Below are 20,902 nucleotides of genomic sequence, written 5' to 3'. Positions count from 1 at the left end.
ATACATACTCAGTTGACCTTTCTGGATGAAAATCACATCTTGTTTGAGAAGAAAAGGAAAAGACAAATACATTACGAAGTTTACATAAGTGCACAGAAACGGGTATGAATTCACAGCAAAAATCTTCTACTTGTTAGAATATGCAGTACTTATAATAAAAACAATGTACCTTTGATCTCAAAGCCACATTTTAAACATTTTAGCTGGAAAAGGAGCCCATTTGAATGACTCACTATTTTTTGACATCTAGTTACTAACAGGTTTGCCATTATTATTAAAAGAACATTTATGAACAAGCCATTTAAGTAGTCAAAAAACATTGGAGGCACATACACCTTATGGCCCTATACCATAGTTATAGCTGTGATTATGTTATTCAGCTAGCACATTAAAGTAAATGAGGCTGTAAACTATATATAGCTAGACCAGGAGTTGAAACATAATATACTCTAAGAACCACTGGAATTGTCTGGGAAAAAGGTATTTTAAAAAATCCTATTTTCTGTAGATTCCTGAAAATAGTTCCTGTAATGACCTAAAAAATAGCACAAAATGTCTCCATCATAATGGGTAGAAATAAAAATATTTTATATTTTATCCATTTGCACTGGCAATATTTAAACCAAGTTTCTTTAAAGTTGTTAATGGTAGTGAAGAGTCATTAGAAATAATATCCTATGCATAGCAGTTAATGCACTTTTTAACTAGGAAGCAAACTAGATGAAAAACACCACATCTGCCAGTTCTCTTTTTTCTCCAGCATCAGGCTGACAGGAGAAAAATATAATGGCTCTCCTGGGAAAGAGCAAATTAAAAGCAGTTTTAAACTAATGAATTCAAAGGTGCTAGGGAGAAAAGTCATTTTATTTATAAAACTGTACTTTAGAACATCTTAGCCTTTCGTTTTACTGAATTTAAGGATTACGCACAAATGTGCTGAAATTTCTCTTCTTCTAAGTACTCCAAAGATAGGTATTACTAATGGCATGCGTATTCATTTTCAAGTTTGCAACTCTTCCCTCTTACCAGGCTAATGACAATTGTTGGAAAGGTGTGAGAATGGCTTCTAAGTGTCTGGCACAATGAGTAATAAATGTTTGCGCTTATGTTTGGTTAGAGCATCTCTTGAAGAACAGAAGCTCCTTGAGGGTGGAAACTAAATGCTCTTCAAACAGTCTGCTCGCCTTTCTCCGCCTGGCTTATTTCACTGAGCATAACACCCTCTAGCTCCATCCATGTTGTTGCAAATGGTAGGATTTGTTTTCTTCTTATGGCTGAATAATATTCCATTGTGTATATGTACCACCTCTTCTTTACCCATTCATCTACTGATGGACACTTAGGTTGCTTCCATTTCTTGGCTATTGTACATAGTGCTGCGATAAACATAAGGATGCTTGTATCTTTATGAAACTGGGCTCCTACATTCTTAGGGTAAATTCCTAGGAGTGGAATTCCTGGGTCAAATGGTATTTCTATTTTAAGTTTTTTGAGGAACTTCCATACTGCTTTCCACAATGGTTGAACTAATTTACATTCCCACCAGCAGTGTAGGAGGGTTCCCCTTTCTCCGCATCCTTGCCAGCATTTGTTCTTGTTTGTCTTTTGGATGGTAGCTATCCTAACTGGTGTGAGGTGATATCTCAATGTGGTTTTAATTTGCATTTCTCTGATGATTAACGATGTGGAGTAGGTGGGGAGCATGGGGAAGGCAGTATAGCACAGAGAAGACAAGTAGTGACTCTATAGCATCTGACTGCGCTGATGGACAGTGACTGTAATGGGGTATGTGATGGAGACTTGATAATGGGGGGAATCTAGTAACTACAATGTTGCTCATGTAATTATATATTAATGATACCAAAAAAAAAACCCAAACAAAAAACAGTCTGCTTGCATAATCTCCACAGTGGATACAAAGCACACAAGGTTTATATTCCAGAAGACTACATTCAAAATTGGTAGATGCTTATTTTTCAAACATTTTAATGTTCTTATTTTAAGGAATATAACTCTGAGAACCTTTGTGTTCTCAGTGTACAATCCTAATTTGGGGAAGTAATTTTTCTTTAAAAACAACTTCAGTGTAAAGGTGCTATCTCACTTCTTCCACTGGCATCATTAAAAATGAAACTTCACAACCTAAAGCTTTCATCCTGTTCTTTTGTAAGCAGAATTTTCTTGTTCATTCTACCATCCTGTGTGTACTTTTTAGTGTACTTCACTGTTCAGGAGTCACATCACTTATGTATGCTATTTGTGCTTTCTGCTCTCATTATTGTTTTTGAGAAATTAGAAAAATCTAAAATGTTCTTTACTCCATGAACACAGATGCACTTGTGGATACGAAATATGGTTAGTATGAGAGAAAGCAGATTTTAAGAACTACTCAGCTTGCTTATACCTAATAAACATACACACACAATGCCATTTTGAAATTCTGGACATAGTTTCCCCCAATTTCAATTGCTCTCGCTAGCTGAGCATTTATCAGCTACCTGATTAGAATTTGTTTCCACACAAACCATTGATCATCAGCCTATTACTAGGCAAATGACAGTTAATTACCCACTACATTAACCACTGGGACCTGAGACCTGCTTCTGCTGCCATCAGTCAACATGATAAATGTGGCAAGTTCAGTAATGCATGGCCAGCCCTGAGCTGCCTGCTCTACGGTGAACAACCCTCAATCTCACTTCCAGGCCCAGGAAAATCTATGGCAATCTGCATAATTACAAGCTCTGGGTTAATAACAGACAAATGATTTGTTGCATCTAAACAAAGTCCTTGGAATGGTCCCGGTCTCCGGTGGCTGCCTGTACAGCGTTCGGCACTAGTGTACTTTCCACTACGATGTGCACAAAACAGTTCTCTGATGTTATAGCCTTCCAATTTGTTGCCCTCCAATTTATGGATTCTGCTTATGTGATTTTTAATCATTAAAGGACTCTTGAAGCAATATTATCTTAATTATTCTCTGCTGTAACCAGGGAATTAGGCTTCAGATAAAATTTTCTTCTTCCACGCACTTTCCCAGCCTCGCTGGAGGCTCCATCAGTTTCCATCTACACCTGGACTCTGAAATCCTAATGATGAATTATTGCCCCTTTTCCTAAGAGGGCGAACCTTACAAGGGAACATTTTACTGAACTGTCAGCTTGCAGACTGAGTGCGGAGATGCGGAAATCTGATCTAATTTACTGCAAAACGATGCATTTGTTAGACTTTTTCCTCAGTTTTGTCCAAGGATCAAGAGATCATTCGATAGCCATGTTCATGTTCTTCTTTTTCTCAGTGGAACAAACCTGCAATTTGCTGGGGAAGGAAACAAAGTCCTATTTTATAAGATGGGCTTTTCAAAATACATCATGTTATCCTTTGGCTTTCAAACATGACATTTGGATTCTCAGGCATAAAAAATTTTCATATAGTAAGTATGGCTTAAGGCATGCACAGTACTCATTTGTAAGATATTTTTTTCCGATATGTCTAGGAAATATGTAAGAAGAGTCTCTTAATTATCTAACTCACTTACACTGTTCATAATCCTGGAAATTCTCCTCCCCACTCCTCACTCCCAGACTCATTTATAAGGATGTTAACACGGACCTACTTTTCTCTTTAAGCTAGAGATCTCTGTAACTTCTTGTTTATGAGCTTATCCAATCTCATTCTCATGTAAGAGGAGGGCCCAAGAGTAGTTAATAAACAGTACATTGAGACAGACAAAGCTTTATTTAAAAGAGAAATCATTTTCAAATTTTGACCTAAGTTAGTCATAGAGCCAGCTCATAAATTTATGGTGAGGAAAAAAATAAGGTCATTGATCCTTTTGTTCATTTTAAGATGTCTTACAGATTATTAAAGCATGGTGGGGGTTAATTTGCCAATTTATGGGTTTGATTGTCCCCTACCATTTATGCTTATAGTAGGCTTTAAGCAATATGACCTTTATCTTGTTTCTGACATGCTACCAAAAGTAAACTTACAATATAAAAAGTGACAACTACCATCAATACAATATCAGGGCTTATTTCTATTTGCAGGAATGCCAAAGGAGGTTTCTATCCCTTTCCATTTTCTCTTTCACTACTTGGTATTGACAATCTAAACACAGACTTGAAGATAAAAACCAGACAAGTTTCTTATAGGTGAGAACTCAGCCCATCTGTATGCTGTACAACACCTTCCCATACACTTTAGTGAGCATGCATAGAGAAAATACCTAATAATTGTTATGCATGGGTGGCCTAGCAAGAACTAAAGTAATACATTTATGTATTTTAAATGTACCCAGGAAACTTTGCATTTTTACTAAATGTTCAACAGCTTTTGCAACATAGTCATAAATCAGGTGAATTCTGTATGGGTTAGTATATATCCATTACTAATGTTCCTGGGGGTGGGGGTAGAGAGAAACTCAAAGACATATAATCATTTAACATAGCAATAATAAATATGGTGTACTACAGGCATCCAGGGGAAAATGAGTGTTCATTGTATTAGTGTCTTTTATTTCACAGCACCAGATGTTTCTATAGATTTTTTACCAGGTCAGTGGCTCAAGTCACTAAATCAAATTCCCTCAAGCCAATGGGAAGCATAATATTTGACTCAAATTAATTTATTATTTGGTGAAAAAATGTATAAATAAATATTACTGCAGTAAACCTTAATTATGAACAAAGATCAAGTATTCTCTTCTAGTGTTCAGGCAATCCTCATTGACCAACTTAGGTACACATGAATTTTACAGTAAGTATTTCTTTAAAATGTTGAGGATTAGTTTAGTTATAATCCTATATAAAAAACGTTCTCTCTGCAGAATAAATAGAAATGCAGAGAAAGTAAAGTTTGGTTTTTCCAATGATATGCAATTGTAATCATTTGAAAAGATCTGTAACTTTTGACTGCTGGATGGTGAGGTTTTATTAAATATGTTATGTGGGAAGGTAAGGAACACAGATTAAGAAGGGTGACTGCTTTTTTGTCAATTACAAATATACTTCTCATCTCTATTTCTTAAACTGAGGAATGCAGTGATAGGAAATGATAACACTTTAAACATTCAATTCTTTTAAGTATAAAAAAAGCACATTCATTACATGGCTGAAGAGTGTTAACACTATTGTTTTCTCTCCTGTTGGGTCTTAACATGCACTCCACTGTCATGGAGGTAAACATATGGCAGGAGTTAAAAGGTAAAAAAAGGGACATTCTGAACATTTGAAAATGTACAAAGGAAAACACGTTTAATGTTAAAAAATGTTTAACATTAGTTTGAACTAAGCTCTAATTGTTACACAGTAAAGTTTAGCACACATTTTTAGTGTACATACATGCATATAGATGACTTTGAATTTTTCTAGGGTTAAGCTAAAAAAAGCTTACAGAGTTGACCATATTTAAAGGAACTAGGTACATCTCCATTTTAAAGGAAACTTGAAGATTATCCTTTCATAATTAAGTATTTTTAGTCTATGAAATGAACTCCAATTTAGCTTATTAAGTCAGCCTTTGTATGTGATACTTTTCATTAACATAGACAGATCATGCCAAGCATAAAAGCCATTTGCTGAAAATAAAATTGAATATTTACATTAATACAAATACATGTAGAATATATGTGTACATTCTCCATTATATGTGTATTATAATATATATATACATGTGTATATATTCTCTGTATATAAATAAAATCTTATATTTGCAGATCTCATATATATGCTTTCCCTCTCTATATAGATACGTAGGATACACACACACGCATATACGCACTCACTACGTAAGCAGATATTGTACACTGAAAGAAAAGATGAGCATAAAATTAAGTAAATTAAGTGAAATTTACTAATACAATTTTAATAAAAAAAACTACTGAAGACCTATGCTATGTCGCTGTGTATGTTAAAATGTACAACTTGCTACCTGAAATTGCAGAGGGAGCTTATGGTACAGACAGAAAGCTCAGGTTTAGTGAGCTCAGGTTTAGTGAAAGAGAACGCCTATTACGTACAAGGTACTCAGAGATGTCAAGACTGCTATGACCAGTTGGGTGCTGTCCAGGAACTAGTGAGGACAATTCAAGGGCAGGATGAGCAGGGCTGAGCAGTAAGGAAAGGATGGCAAGCCCCTCCATACACCTGTGCTGCGTACCAGGGAAGATGTTGTTTGAAGCAAGACCTGAATGAGAGGGGGCATTGCAGAAGGTAGAGAACTGGTGGCAGCTGAAGAAAGGGCTTCCCAGGCTGATGCTTTGTTATGGGAGCAGAAGCCTGGAGATGGTCAAGATCAGGGTTTATTTCAGAAATGTTTCTAACCAGTTAAATATGTCAGTGGTTTGTTAGGCTAAGCTGGGGTCAAGTAGGGAGAGAAGCCTAGGCAGCCTGCCTGGACGACACCGGCCTGGGTGACTGATGCGTCATGTCTGGTGCAGTATTTTGAGTATCTTCAGAACGTGTCCCTCTCCCACACTCAGGCAATACTCCGTTCTTTCTTGAATCATACAGAAAGCCCCAGGCAGAGAGAGGCTGGGTGCTTAAGTCCAACCCAGAGGGCTAATTCTAAGCATCTGCCAACCACCAGCTGGACTTGCTGAGCATCAGTTCATGATCCAACCGTTTAAACAACAACATGGTGGGGATAATACAACTACAGGTAAGAAGGTGTCTCTAAACAGGAAGAGAGAAGACTATTTGGTTTTTGGAATTCTTGTGATCTATACTTAACTCTGCTTTGGGAGTAATAGCAAATAAAAAGAAATGCAAAAGGTGAAGGCAGAGATTTTGATGGGAGCGGCTGTCATCTGCCTCTCTGGGGACTGCGTCTTCAGCAAAGGCCAGACTAAGGAAACATTCTAGGAAGACTTTATTCTCCCCAAAAACCATGCCTGACTTACAGGAACTTAAGGCATTCTAGAAGAAGCAAGTCAAGCTCCCTGAATTATTTATTAGGTGTCCCTGACAATCACAGAATCTACCCCAGCTGGGGGACTGCGATTCAAATTAGGTTCCTTTTAGACTAGGGATTGTCTGGAAAAATTAAACAGAACCAAACAGCCATATCCTCCACACCTTGAGTACAGACCTTTAATTTCACCACGGAGCTATTTCCTTCCCCACCTCCCATCAACTCATAAGCCAGGTTAACTATATTTCACTCACTGTTGATAGCTGTGCTGACCAGTATGGTAACCGCTAGCCACATGTGGCTACTGACCACTTGAACACGTAGCTAGTCTGTGGAGAGATGCTCTGAGTGCAACATACGCACCAGATTTCAAAGAGTAGCCCAGAAAAAGTAGTGTGTTTCATGGATAATTTTTAAAATATTGATTAATATTGAAATGATAATCTTTTGAATCCATTTGGTAAAAGACAGTATGTTTTTAAAATTAATTTTGATTTAAAAAACCTTCCTTTTAATGAGGCTACTAGAAAAATTAATATATGGATCACATGATATTTCCATGGGACAGCGCTCATCTATAGCCTCCGCTTTCCTTGTGTTCCGGGATATACAAGGCTTCTAACAGTTAAACAAATGGAGACTCAGAATTTTCTAACTGAAATTTATCCTAGAAATCTCTCTCTCAGTGTTCTATGCCTGCAGATAGAAAAAAAGTAAAGGCCGGAGATATTTTATTCTAACTTGAAAGTATGTATGTTAGTACTGTGAATTATTTCAGCACATCTGTAATCTAAAATAGATGACAATGTCCCACCTATTTTTCCAGTTTTTGGCTATTTATTCAGTGTTAACTCCTTTCTAAACTTATCATTTTCTGCTTCATGAAGTCAGTAACAGAATAGTGTGTAAAGAAAAATGGGCTGATGCTTGGACCACCTGGTCCCTCCCCTAGCTCTGCCGTGAATGGTAGGAAATACCCCAGGTCTGCACACAGAAGCTTCCACTCCTCTTCGGTATCAGGACTAGCATGTTAGCCTAACCCTCGCTATCCGCCACCCTTACTACACTTCTATTGCTTTTACACTGTAAATATTTGGCAAGAAAGTGTTGCAATGGACAAAGGTCTCTAGGTTGCTGACCAGCGAGAAGGCTGATTCACTTAGGACCATCATCTCTCTCTCTCTCTGCCTCTGACTCAGTTAAAAGTTGCCAACGGAATTTAAATATTACACTTTTACTTTCAACACAAACTGTCAATTTCTCCTCGTATCCATTTTCCAAAGTCTTCTGAGCAGGTGTTACTGCTATTTATGATCAGTACTGCAGCCTACTGGGATAAGTGATTCAGAGAAAAGTAAAATTGAATATTCTTCCTTCAACGTGAGAAGGGTAATACTTCTGGGCAAATATGACAATTGCACCAACATTTCATACAATCATAAAGTCTTAGCCTTCAAAAGAATCTTCGTAGCTAGAACAAAAGAAATGTGTCAAACTTGCTATTTATTGTTGTGATATTTAAAAGACAAGATTTTTCAAATTTTTAGATAGAGTCATGGAGAGGGCTAGAATAATAAGCGGTAGGAACAGCAAGACACAGGAAAATAAAGGATAACATATTCACTGATACTAGGAATAAATTTCTTTAATTAAGAAATTATTTAGAGCATCTCTTCTGATTTTAAGAAAAGTTTTTAATGAAGGGGAGGACAAATCAGTCACAATTATAAGAGCGTAAAGACTTTTCTTACAGATATCATGGGTAATTTAGTTACTACAGATCTCTCCCTTGATATAACTAAGAAAGGTGTGGGTAGATCAAAATAAATGATGCCCCGGTTTTAGCCATAGTACAGTAAATGCTAATTGTAATATGATATATACAATTTTATAATGAAAGCGTTGAAGAATTTTGAAAGCAATAATCTGTTTTATCATGAATTTCAAAAAGCCTTATTTACTTAAAATTGTAAAAGTCTTTTAAGGTGGAAACTTTAAAAATAAGCAATATTTTCCTAAGAAAAAGCCCTGAAATCTTTTGCTGTCTTTATAGACTTCCTAGAGGCCCATAATTACCTCCTTTTTTATTTCTCTTTTCACACTTCACTTTCACTTTATATAAAAGTGACCAAAAAGGAAGTGGAGAGGTATCTTATTTGAAAATAACTATTTTTACCCATCTTGTAACTAGTAAACTTGAAGTGCCAAAATATTTCAACAGAAAAGAATAAACAGAGAGGAGCATTTATAGGAAGGTGATGAAGGTCATTTTGTAAACACTGATTTGAGAATTCATCATGGAAAAGACCTTTTCTTTGATCTCTTTCAAATAAGCCACTTAATATTTTCACGTATCAACTTCACGATTTCCAAGTGCCACTCATTCATTCAGGCACTGACGAAGACTCACTAAAGCTCCACTGGGAACCCCTAACTCCATGATGCCAGCGTCATCAGAAAAATTACAACACAAAATTCATTTGTTCTCTTGTCAAGTGCATCTTTCAAATCCAGATATTATGATTTAGTGACAGTTATTGTTCAATTATTTATAAAAAGTAAACAAATCACTTACTTAGCATAGGGCATTTATCTCTTCTTGCAACTAGTCAGTAACACTTGAGACAAACATGTCTTCTAGGATTAATTATTATGACTTATTTCAAAGAAAAAAATGCTTTGTAGCAGAACAGTGGTATCCTATCTAAGAACCTATTATCTATCTATAATTTAGTTTTATTTTATTTAAATCTTTTACCTCACTTCTTCCAAGGAACATCCTAATTACAATATTTTCTTTTAAGGTAAATAGCAGGATTTGGGATATCATGTAACTTTATTTGTAAGTTAAATCTACAAAAGGAAAGAAGTGCAGAAAATGTTATCACATTCTTATTTTTAACTGGGGATATTTTGTTATGGCTCTGAACTCTGTGAACATAATCATCAAGGATTCATAGAATATCTCTTATTTGTTCTATTTTTAAAAAGTATTTTCTGCAAAGCAAATTTAACATCTGATGTCATTTACCTCCTTAGGATGTTTATGGACAACTGTTCTTAAAATTCTTATAAGATAGTGCTCTCAAAACAATCTAATGTTTAAAAAATCATATGTGGGTCAACTATCTGTAAAAATAAGGGTATTCAGAGGTCACATTTGCCCAGAAAAATCCCACATTTTTACCTGTGGCTCAGAATAATTATTAGCAGCACTCTTTCTATCAAGTGTCTTGGGTTGAAAAGAAAACGATATGCCAACTCTAGCAATAGCCAAAAACCAATTAGAATCAGAGATTTCAAACTTTCTGTTCTTTAGTTCCCTTTTTGACCCAAACAGGCAGTCTGAACTAAATACCCTAAAAAGGTTTTTGTACAATTAAGAAATTCTATGATTCTTCAATCTAGTTGAAGTGTAACTTAATGATTCAGGTAAAAGCTAATTTGGAGAATCTGACTTTTAGTTGTCAGACTGAATTTGTAACAGTTTCTTGAAACCCAGTTCTAAGGGAGGGTATGCAACTTTTAGTCAACACTGGTTAGTATTTTTATATACACATAAATATATATATTTGAGACTATATACATAGATGTTACATATAAGTTCATATTGGATTTTTAATTTGAGAATCCTTTAAGGGATTTTTGAATTGCCTTAAAGTAGGATTTAGAAGAATTATCAAAAGTAAGCCATGAAAACAATTACTTGCAGGGTTAAACGAATTTCTTTTTGGAAGAAGAAATCAACAAGAGATAGACTCAAAAAGACGTTCAAAACAGTTTTATGGAAGGGAGAAGTATAATTCTTCAGTTTAAATCTGTCTGAGCTTCATGCTTTCAACAGTACTCAACACAATATTATGAAGAAGTATTAAAGTCGAATTTTTGTGGAGTAAAACTACACAAAAGAATTACAGTCAAACCTGTGGGTCATACTTTTGTATATACACATACAATATCATTCATAAACACACATGATGTTTTTTGCATAGTTTTGAAAGCATTTTCTTTGTAAAATGCTATTTCCATAGCACTGAGTTTAAGTAAAGGCTTTGTTTCTATTATATATATGTATTTTCTTTATAAAATTATATAGCTACTGAGGTACTTTTTTTGCCATGTCACCTTTAAGACTTATTATTTGAAGTACTTCTTAGAAATCGCTATGCCACGGTGTCCAGAATTTTAACTACTCCTTAAACACTTCTAAAACTGGATGTCAAACCCTTCATATTTTACTAGGGTGTGGAACATCAATATATATCCAACTTCCAATTTATTAAATACACTGAGTTCAGTTATCTCTAGAACTAGGCATATATTATTAACCATATAACCCTTCTCACTGTCAATAAAGTAAATATTTTTGTGTGAAATCTAGGTAAACCACTTTGGGAAAACCTGTTCATGGAATACATGTTAGAATAGTTTGCTCTAAGAATATTACATCAAGGTAGAATCTGCTAAAATATTTGACATGAATTCATTCATCTCACTTTCTAACAGTGTGATAATACCAAGTGGATAGGAAAATAGCTTATCAAAATAGAAAATTACAAATATAAAACCTATCATGACTGAAAATAGAGATGTTTGCTAAGTAGTATGGTTATCAAAATCATTTTCTATACTTTTATGATAGGTTTTCCAATCCAGATACATTTTATGAAGGAAAAAAAATTATGCTTAAAATCACTTGAAATTGTTTTTTTTTTCTATTAAATTTGGGGATAAGCCATTTAGTCAAATCACAGGGGAAGCCACATTAATTAAATATAGTTCGATGTTTATTCCTAAATGCCCACTACATAAACCTCCTATCAACATGTATTAGCTATGTAGCTATCTGGGGTTGAGAGAGAAAATACTGAATAAGGCATACACAGTTTCAAATCATTAGTGAACCAAGTCAGAGGAGAAATAAAGATTTTGAACTCATGCTGAATATAGAAAAATGAGGCATTGGCATCATTTGACAGCTGGTATTTACAGGTAACCAGAGGTCCCTGAAATGACAACTTCAAAGATATTTGAACTTACGCTTGGGTATCTATGTGCTTGTGTGTCCACATGTATAAAGTACTAACCTACTAGTTATCTCTTCTTACTCTCAGCCTGTCAAAAAAACCTGTCAGCTACAAAGGCGATAAGGGGGGCAGTTTAAAGAAGATACTGGAGCCTTAAGCTTCTTAATGTGCCAAGAATCAACCCCATGAAAGCAAACGGCCTGAAGAGGGGTTATACACATTTAGGAAAGCGCTCAGCCTCCGTGCCCGCGCAGCTCCAGCCAGAGCTGGTGCTCAAGTTTTCTCACCCTAATGACCCCTGAAGCAGCCCTGCGGGATTGCAAAACAAGGCCGTTACACCAGGCAGCTTGCTAATTGAGAAGTTGATCGGGGGTAGAGAAATCCTGCTTTACCACGTTAAGTGTCGAAATCAAGCATGACTCGATTGACGTCGCCAAATCACCGTCTGGAGGCCACTCCACGCCAGGAGCAGCAGGGCTTTTCACACCTGAGGGGCCCTCACTCGATCTCCATCAAGTCACATTAAGAAAGGAATGCATTCCGGGCCTGGAGCCCGCGCCGAGCCTCCTCCCTTCCCCGTGGCGGCCGCTTCCCTGGAGCCCCGGCCCCCCGCGCCACCCCCGGCCCGGCGGGAGGCCTGCCTTCCTCCACCCGCTCCTCGGATTTCGTTTATGCTGTTACGGAAGGGCTACCCCTACCCAATCCCGGCTGTACAGATCTCAGTGACATTGTTACAGAATCGTTGTAACAGTTTCTAAACTATGGCTCTTTAAGCTTTTTTTTTTTTTTTTTTTGTTAAATGCACTTGCAGATTCATGGCTATGATCAATGAAAACTCCTGAAAACAGGGATGTAGACGCTGCACAGTGTGCAGGAGAGGACAGACCTCCCGCTTTTGAACTCGGAGGCCCCCAGTCACGGATTTGCTGTTTTCCAACCTAAAATCTCCTGTGACAGATGGCATAATAGATATTCCCAACAGCCCAGACTGGCAGAATGGTATTACTTGGTATTTTTTCCTAGACTCGATTTCTGACAGGTTTGCTGCATTTAAACAAGAGTACGGTAGTTGTGCGTGTTGGTGGAGGTACCCTGAATTAAGAAGCCCTCTCCCCCAACCCGGCATTTCTACCACTTTGTAATTTTAAATCGCAGTTTTCTTACTAAGGCAATAGAGTCAATTCCTGTCTTCACTCTATTAAACTACACAGACACATAGGGAAATAAATAGTTTTGTTTCCAACTGCAAAGATTCTTTTTTTTTTTGCCATTACAAAAAAACTTCTTAAAGTTAAGTTTGCAATAGAAAAATTAATCCTTTTTATACTTATTTGGGAGGTAATAGGTGGCAGTGATTCTACAGGTGGGGAAACTGAGGCAATGGAGGTAACAGTGACTCACCTCAGATTAGCAGCAATGATGAAAACATGGAAGTCTATGTTTTTGGTACCCAGACTTCCTCTCTTGCCCTTAATGGGTAAGAGTATGACAAACTGGTAACAAAGAGAAACAAAAAATATACCAGAGAAAATGATGTTTTTTTACTTAGCAAAAGTTGGCAGGGCAATCCATAGATGTAGCAAAAATTTAGCATTATGATGTCTGCCATACTTTTATAAAAGTCTCAACATTATCTTTGGAGCTCAGTATTAGTACATAAACCCACAAGAATAAAACCCCACTAAAATTGAGGCTTTATTTATTTTATAAAACACAAGCATAAGATCAATTTCCACACACTAAAGGTAACACACATTACCTCAACACTAAAGGGAACACATTCTATAAAGCATTTTTTATGGAAAAAGGGACTAATAGTCTAAGTTCTCTCTCATAATTATACCTAAGCAAATTAGAAAAATCAGTCAAAAGATTTTCCTGTGCTTACACTGTAAAGAAATATCTCAGATCAATATCAGTATGAAATCTAGTCCACTACGTAAGGGCTAAGCCTGCGAGGGCTAATGGTTATTCAGCCCTGTCTCTGTATTTGACAACTGTTCTTGAGAGCATTTCACATGGGTTTGCTCTCTAATCCTCACAACACACAAGTAAGATAGGTATCACTTTATTGTCCCATTTTATGGATGAGGAAAATGTGGCATTCAGAATTAGGTAACATGCTCTGGGTCACATGGATACTTAGTAAGAGAGATGAACTCCATGGATTCCAACACTTGCCTCAATAGAACAGAAGGAACTTCAGAGGTAATTCTACCACCACTTAAGTTTCCTTGACCTTTTCACAAGTGCTTATATTTAAAGCTAAAATCTTTCTCTTTAGACCTTCCCCTCACCAGGGCCTTAAAAAACAAGTCTCACTTTCCTTACAATACACCCTTCTCTTCTGCAGACTACATACTCACAACCCCTCATGTCCAATGTTGAAATGAATTTCAGAACAATCTGCAGGTCCCTGAAACCAGACATCTCAAATTCATCTTTGATCCTCCTCCCTGAGATCCCCAGAGCCAAACTCCGGTTCTCTTTGTTATATGCCTCTGGATACTCCCGCTTTCTTCCTTCTCACTGACCTGTGTCTAGCGCGTATCATTTCTCCCCTGGACTATTACCTCCTAGCTGAATGTCTTTTGTATCAGCCTGTCCTGCCCTGCTCTTTGCTCTTCACTCTGAGTCGTCGGTTACCTTTCTATAATACAGATCCAATGGGTTGCTTCTGCTTATAACCTTCTGTAGCTCCCCACTGCATGCAGGATAAAGGCATGAAAGCACAAAAGGGCCACCTATCTAGCCTGTCTTCCTTTCTGTCTTCTCTTCCATAGTTGTGCCTCACCCCCAACATGTTCTCTCCTCCCTGGACTCACCATCCACTTTCATGTATGATCTATCATTCCTGCCTGCTGTTTCCCTACTAAATCTATTTGTCGGAGCAAACTAATGCTCCTTTTCCATACCCAGCTCAAATGTCACTGGATCTATGAAGTCCCTCTGATTTGCCTGAGATAAAATGTGTAAGACCCTCCTTTGGATATTTCATATACTGCATGGAGCTTACAGCATCTTGTACCCACTTCTGTCCCTCTGTTTGTCTATTTCTTGGTATCAGTAAGCCCCCAGACAGCATGGCCTCTCCTAAACTCACTCCCAACACATGCAATATTCATATGACCTGAAAACACTGAACTACAGATAGAGACATAACTGGAAATCAGCATGCTTCCCTTGTCAACTAAATAGATTTCACAGTTTTCCTTATACCCACTAGATTAGTACCCACCTATTTTTATAATCCCATTTTGAATTCGGTGTATAACGGATATAACATCTATAGGTGGAAGTCAAAGTATTTGAAAGCTGTTACAATGATCAGACCACCCTCTCCATGTGCTTCCCTAAATATATCTTACAGCAATATCCCAATAAGGGCAGAGCTACACTGAGTAAAGCTACACCAAGACCATGTTAGGCCACGTGATCACCTGCTTGCTGAAACTCAGCACAAATTGTCTGTCTGATCACATTCCAGGTAGGTTAGGTGGCAACATATAAGAACTGTCATTAGAAGCTGCAGAAAACTTGTAACTTGTATCATCTCTACCCATAATATCTGGTAATATTTCATAACCCCCTATACTCTAGAGTAACAAAAAACCCAGGCCATAATGACATATCTAATTTAGGCAGCTCTGAAGGTGCATGAACATTCATCCAGGCTGGTTGTGGTGAGCACACCTTTTGGTTATTTTCAAGCCCCATCTCTTAAATCTCATTTCCAGATTCCAGGATCTTCTCTTATTGCAATTCTTCCATGAAACTCATTATGAAAAGTCACATTTTTCCTAACCATCTGACAATTACTCTTTGTTACTTTTGCTACATATGTTGTCATTTTATTGTAATCACTTAAGCATTGCTAAATGATTAATTTTATTCCACTCCTTCCTCTTGCCCTCCAGTCAATGTTTATTGAGCACCTGCTACCTGCCAGGTTTCCTACTAGATGCTGGATATAGTAACAAATATAAAGACTCTGCTCTGCTCTCAAAAGGTTTGCAGTCTAGTGCTGGAGAGATACACAGTAGGCAGAACAACCACAAATAGTACATTCTCTCCTAATAACAAACCAGCCTGCACACATTTGGCAGAGGATATTTCTTTATGCACGAATTTCTTCATTTCACTAATCTGTTCAATGGCTCCATATTACCCACGTAATAATTAATATTCATTCTGTCCAGGATACCTCTCCACCAGTTCTATAGCACCGCCATTCTCTCTCCTAAATGAGAAACCTAATCAGGGTTGCCAGATCTAGGATTCCCAAATATTACATGGGGCATACTTACACTGAAATAATTATTACTTATCTGAAATGTAAATTTAACTGGAGACTCTGTACTTTGTCTAGTAACTCTACACTTAATTTGACATGTCCATTTGCCTCATTGTTAAATTTACAAGGGACTCTAGTGCTCAGGTAAGCAGCTACTCGCTCTGAAATGTATTATCCCCTCATTTTCCCTGTCAATATCATCTCCTTCCAGAAGTTAGCTTTCTTTTGAACTTGTGTAGTTTAAACTTAGAAAATATTAAGTAACTACTTGAAGTGACAGAATTGCAATTTTCTTAAATTAATTGACATTGAATATTTGGTCGATTCTAAGAGAATTTTTTCTTCTTCTAAATGTCATATAAACTACTCAAGCTTGAGAAATACTGCTTAGTTTACTTGAACAATATAGATTCAAAATGACCTTCCACCTGTTCAGTATCAGAGTGGTTGGGAGAAGAGGGTAGGATAGGGTGTAAGGGAGCAGGGAGGGAGAGGGGAGGAAGTCATGCTGTCTTGGGTACAGACCCACCTCAACCTGGCCCAGGCTCAGGTCTGACTAAACATTTCAAGGTACTATAAGAATCACATTAATTCACTGAAAGACTGTATTCAGGAGGAAATCATTCACAGTTTTACAGCTAATTCAAAGGTCTCATTTGAAATGAAAAGCAAAAAAAAATGTCCTTTATCCCAATGAAATATATTGCATTGTTAAGGTCTAGTATATTACACTTATACATGCTCTTGACAGAATATATCATTGCAAATAGGTGACCTTTTCCAACCCAAACACTCTCTAGAGCCCAGTTTTTAAAAAAGGCATTGATTACAAAGGTCATAAACTTCCAGAGGGACTTTTTTGAAAAGAGAACAAAATGTCTTTTCTAGCATTAAATTACGTGTGTGTGTGTGTGTGTATACATGTATACACACACATACACATATTATTAATATGTTTAAAGGAACCATTAGGAAATGGTTTGGCTGTTTTCCAACAAGTGTAAGAAAACAGATACCAAAGAACTGTCTGAATTTCTCCATTTGATCAAGAATTATTACTAGAAAAACAATGGGTATGTATTCTTCCCAGGGAGCTGCTTAGTGAGCCACTGAACAACATTCAAACCTAATGTATCTGCGGCCACTAATGAGAAATAACCTTCCTGGCAAGTATTGGATTCCCAGGTGTGCATTTCACTGACTGACAATTCAGGCAGTGGTATACCAGTAGCTTAAAAAGGTAACACAGATGTATATGTGAATAGCTCCCTTGGGTCTTTCTGGCAGCCTCAAAGCACTCTGTGACCTGTAGACACTGCACACTGATACACAGCCAGTGAGAACGGGTTTTGGAAACACATTGTTAGATTTAAATTTTAATTTGACCACTTGTACCTTGGGAACTTTGGCTTAATATTGAGACTTACTCATCTTGTGGCCTAGTGTCTTTATCTCTAAAATGGGTATAATAGTTCCCAAAGACTAATTGACATTACATCGGTAAGCACTTAGCATCGTTCCCAGCTCATGGAAAATATCTCATAAATGGTATTAAAATAGAAGATACACAAGGGTGAAGATTTTTGTCTGCCATTTTCCCTGCTGTAATTCCAGTTCTGAAACAGTATCTGAAACAGAGTAGATCCTCAAGAAATATTTGCTATAATTTGAGTTTCACATCTATTGACTCTATTTCACAAGTTAAACCAAATCGTAATTTCATCGCTATGATAACAGTCCTACCCCTAATCCTGTTGAGATTTGCCTATATTTATTCAGTATGTGTAAACAGAAAAAAAAGAGGACAATTAGCAGAGTTTTCCCTTAAAAATAATTCTTTGATGAATGCTGGAATCTTATGTCTATGTATTATAAAAGCCTTTTTTAAAAAATCATTCAATGAACTTTTCTACTCCATTTCTAATGAGCCATTTTCTTGGCATAAGGTAAAACTACAAATTCTGTTTGCTTTATCTTTTATCTATCTGCTTTGCCAAAGTTTCTTAATAGTTCTTGAGCTTTCCCAATTATCTGCAAAGAAAGTATCTTTTTGATATTATACTGTCTCCTTCATTTTCTTACTGTCACATTAGGTAGAACCTTTAGAAAAACATTGAATGAGAGTGACAATAGTGGGTATCCCTGGATTTTTCTTGATTTTAATGGAAATGACTTCAGCATTTGCTGTTAGGTTTCAGTAAATATTCTAAATTTATTTAACTGGTTTTCTCTTATTTCTCTTTAGCTTGAAGTTTTGCAGTGGCTGCTGAATGTTATCAATTGCTCTTTTGGCACATGTTGCTATAGTCACATTTCCTCTTTTAGTTTGATAATGTAATGGATTAAATTGACACACATGTCATTCCCTGTATTCCAGAAATAACCTATTAGTGTATTCCTCATTTTACCTACCTATAAACTAGTTGCTGATACCTTTCAAGTTTTTATGTCTCTAATCATAAATAGAATTAGTTTCTATATATTTTTTCCATTATTTTTATCTGGTTAAGGAATTACATTAACATTGTTAATTTTATGCAAAATGAGTTTTAGATATTCTGAACTTGAGTTTCCTGTGTTTTAGTTGCAGATGCCCAGGAAGTTGCTAGATAAATATGGCTCAAGCTTGGAGGAGAGTAATGGGCTGCAGGGAGAGATTTAAGAGTCATCATAAAGTGAGTAGGAATTAAAAGCCTGAAGATAGATATCTTCTAGAAAAAAGATGTGTACCTCAATAAGATCAGTATTCCTATATCCTATCCTTTACACTTTTAAGTGTAGAATGGGGATGGACACCAGAAAAGAATCTGAATTGTGTAGGATCATGGCATTCAAGGCTGTAGAAAGCTTTTCAAAAGGAATGACCCACATCACTAAAGGAGAAGAGAAACTATCAGATGATCCCCACGGAAATACCCATTGGTCTTAGCAATCAGATACCAGGGAGAACAATTTCAGCAGAGTAGTTAGCAGAAGCCGGCTCACAAGTGGACAACACCCAAGTGAAGCTGAGGAAATATGGATGACAGGGGTAGCTTATTTTAAAAAATGTGGCTAATAAAGGAATTGGATAATACCAACATATATTTGGGAAGCTAAATAATTTTTTCTTTTTTCATAATGGGAAGAAGGTCTCAAGTATATCCATATGTTGAGGGTCAAGAGTTTACAGAAAATGAGATATTAAAGATACCAAAGAAAAAGGTGGTACTCATAAAAGACCACAGGATATTGGCAGGAATGGAGCCAAGGGCATGGAATTGGCCTTAAAAGAAACAGGAGCACCTTATCCACAAACATGAGAGAAAAGAAGTTAAAGATAAGTGGAAAAGTAGATGAAATGTAAATAGTGGCAAGAGGCTGACTTACATCAAGCCTGACGGCTTCAGTTTTGAAGGAGGAGGTAAAGCATCTGCTGAGAATGAGGAGAAAGGATAGTTCTCCAATGAAATGGTCTCAGAGGACACTGGGGATGTTCAGTAAGGCTGTGGAAGGACATGGGCAAGGATGGGTGGCAAGTGCAAATAAGTGGTTCATGCCTTGAGTCTGGAGAGGGGGCTGTGGAGAGGAGAAACCAAGTATTTGTGGGCACATCAACCTATTCTATTTGCTTGTTTCCAGCAATACTCAGCTATGTTATAAGTACAGCGAAAAAAAGTGGGGGACTGGTAGACCAAGGCCAATTTGCCAGACCAGGGCCGTGGTGAACACTAAGCCAGGACAGGCATGGGAGAAGAGGTTGGAAGGGGGGCTCAAATGATCAACAGTTGGGTTCCTACTGGGCAGGGAAAAATGGGGGCCTGATAAACTCAACCAGATTAGGAGAAAATGACCTAATGGGAGAGCTGAATGTCTGAAATCAAAAGGCAGATGTATGGCAGGTGAGACAGGATGTTACTGAGGAATTGAAGATTCTAGATATAGAAAAGTTTTATTTAAGGACAAGAAGTTATATGTGATCCTGGGAATGGAGGGCTGGTGTTCAGTAGGTTTGGGGAAGTTCAACAAACAAGGGCTAGGTTTCAGATGGGTGGGCCATAAGCCTTCTACAATCTCCTACAATTGATGGCAAGAGAGAAATGACAAGAGTGAGAAAAGGTAAAAGGCAGTTTTACTGGATTATATGAGTTTTATTGGAGAATGCATTTTATCGAAGAGGGGAAATGGTTGTGAGTATCAAGAGAGTGCCAGCTTTTCCTCTTGGCTCCTGGGAATGGGCTTTACAGGAGTAAGGAGTACTGTGCCCCGGTAATAGCTGAGGGGGAAACTGCAACCTTCAAGGAGAGGCAGGTTTCACTTAAAGCAATGATGAAAATCAGGTAAGACAATGTTTTGATGAAAAAAGCATCTTGCCAAAGGATTGTGGACACAGGAACAATTACTGATAATGCCATGAGGTTTCCAGAGGATCCAGTGGAAGAGTTTGGAGTCAAAGTTGCAGTAAAAATTTAGAGAAAGAGTAAAGGAATGGAAATGACAGGATTAGAGTTAACTGGTGGGTGAAGGGGTGGTGTGAGTGAATTTTTCTTTCTTTCACTGGTGAATAATTACAGAGTTGAAAGGCCTAGGGAAGGACGGCCTCCCATATCTTAACTGTGGCACAGTGAGGGTTCCAGAAAATGTCTTGCTTAATTCCAGAGAAAGTATAATGGCCATGAGGTTCAAGAAG

The 20,902-nt window shown here is 37.2% G+C and overlaps 1 protein-coding gene across 8 annotated transcripts in view; it reads right to left on the bottom strand.

Annotated features, from left to right (window-relative positions):
• LMO3 (LIM domain only 3) overlaps positions 1–20,902 on the bottom strand; it is a 55,716-nt gene that overhangs the window by 11,606 nt on the left and 23,208 nt on the right. The gene's annotated exons all lie outside the window — the stretch shown is intronic.

Source organism: Manis javanica, chromosome 15 (genome assembly GCF_040802235.1).
Source record: "Manis javanica isolate MJ-LG chromosome 15, MJ_LKY, whole genome shotgun sequence".
NCBI lineage: Eukaryota > Metazoa > Chordata > Mammalia > Pholidota > Manidae > Manis > Manis javanica.
The sequence above is the reverse complement of the archived record's forward strand: the minus strand, read 5'-3'. Positions and strand labels throughout refer to the sequence as shown.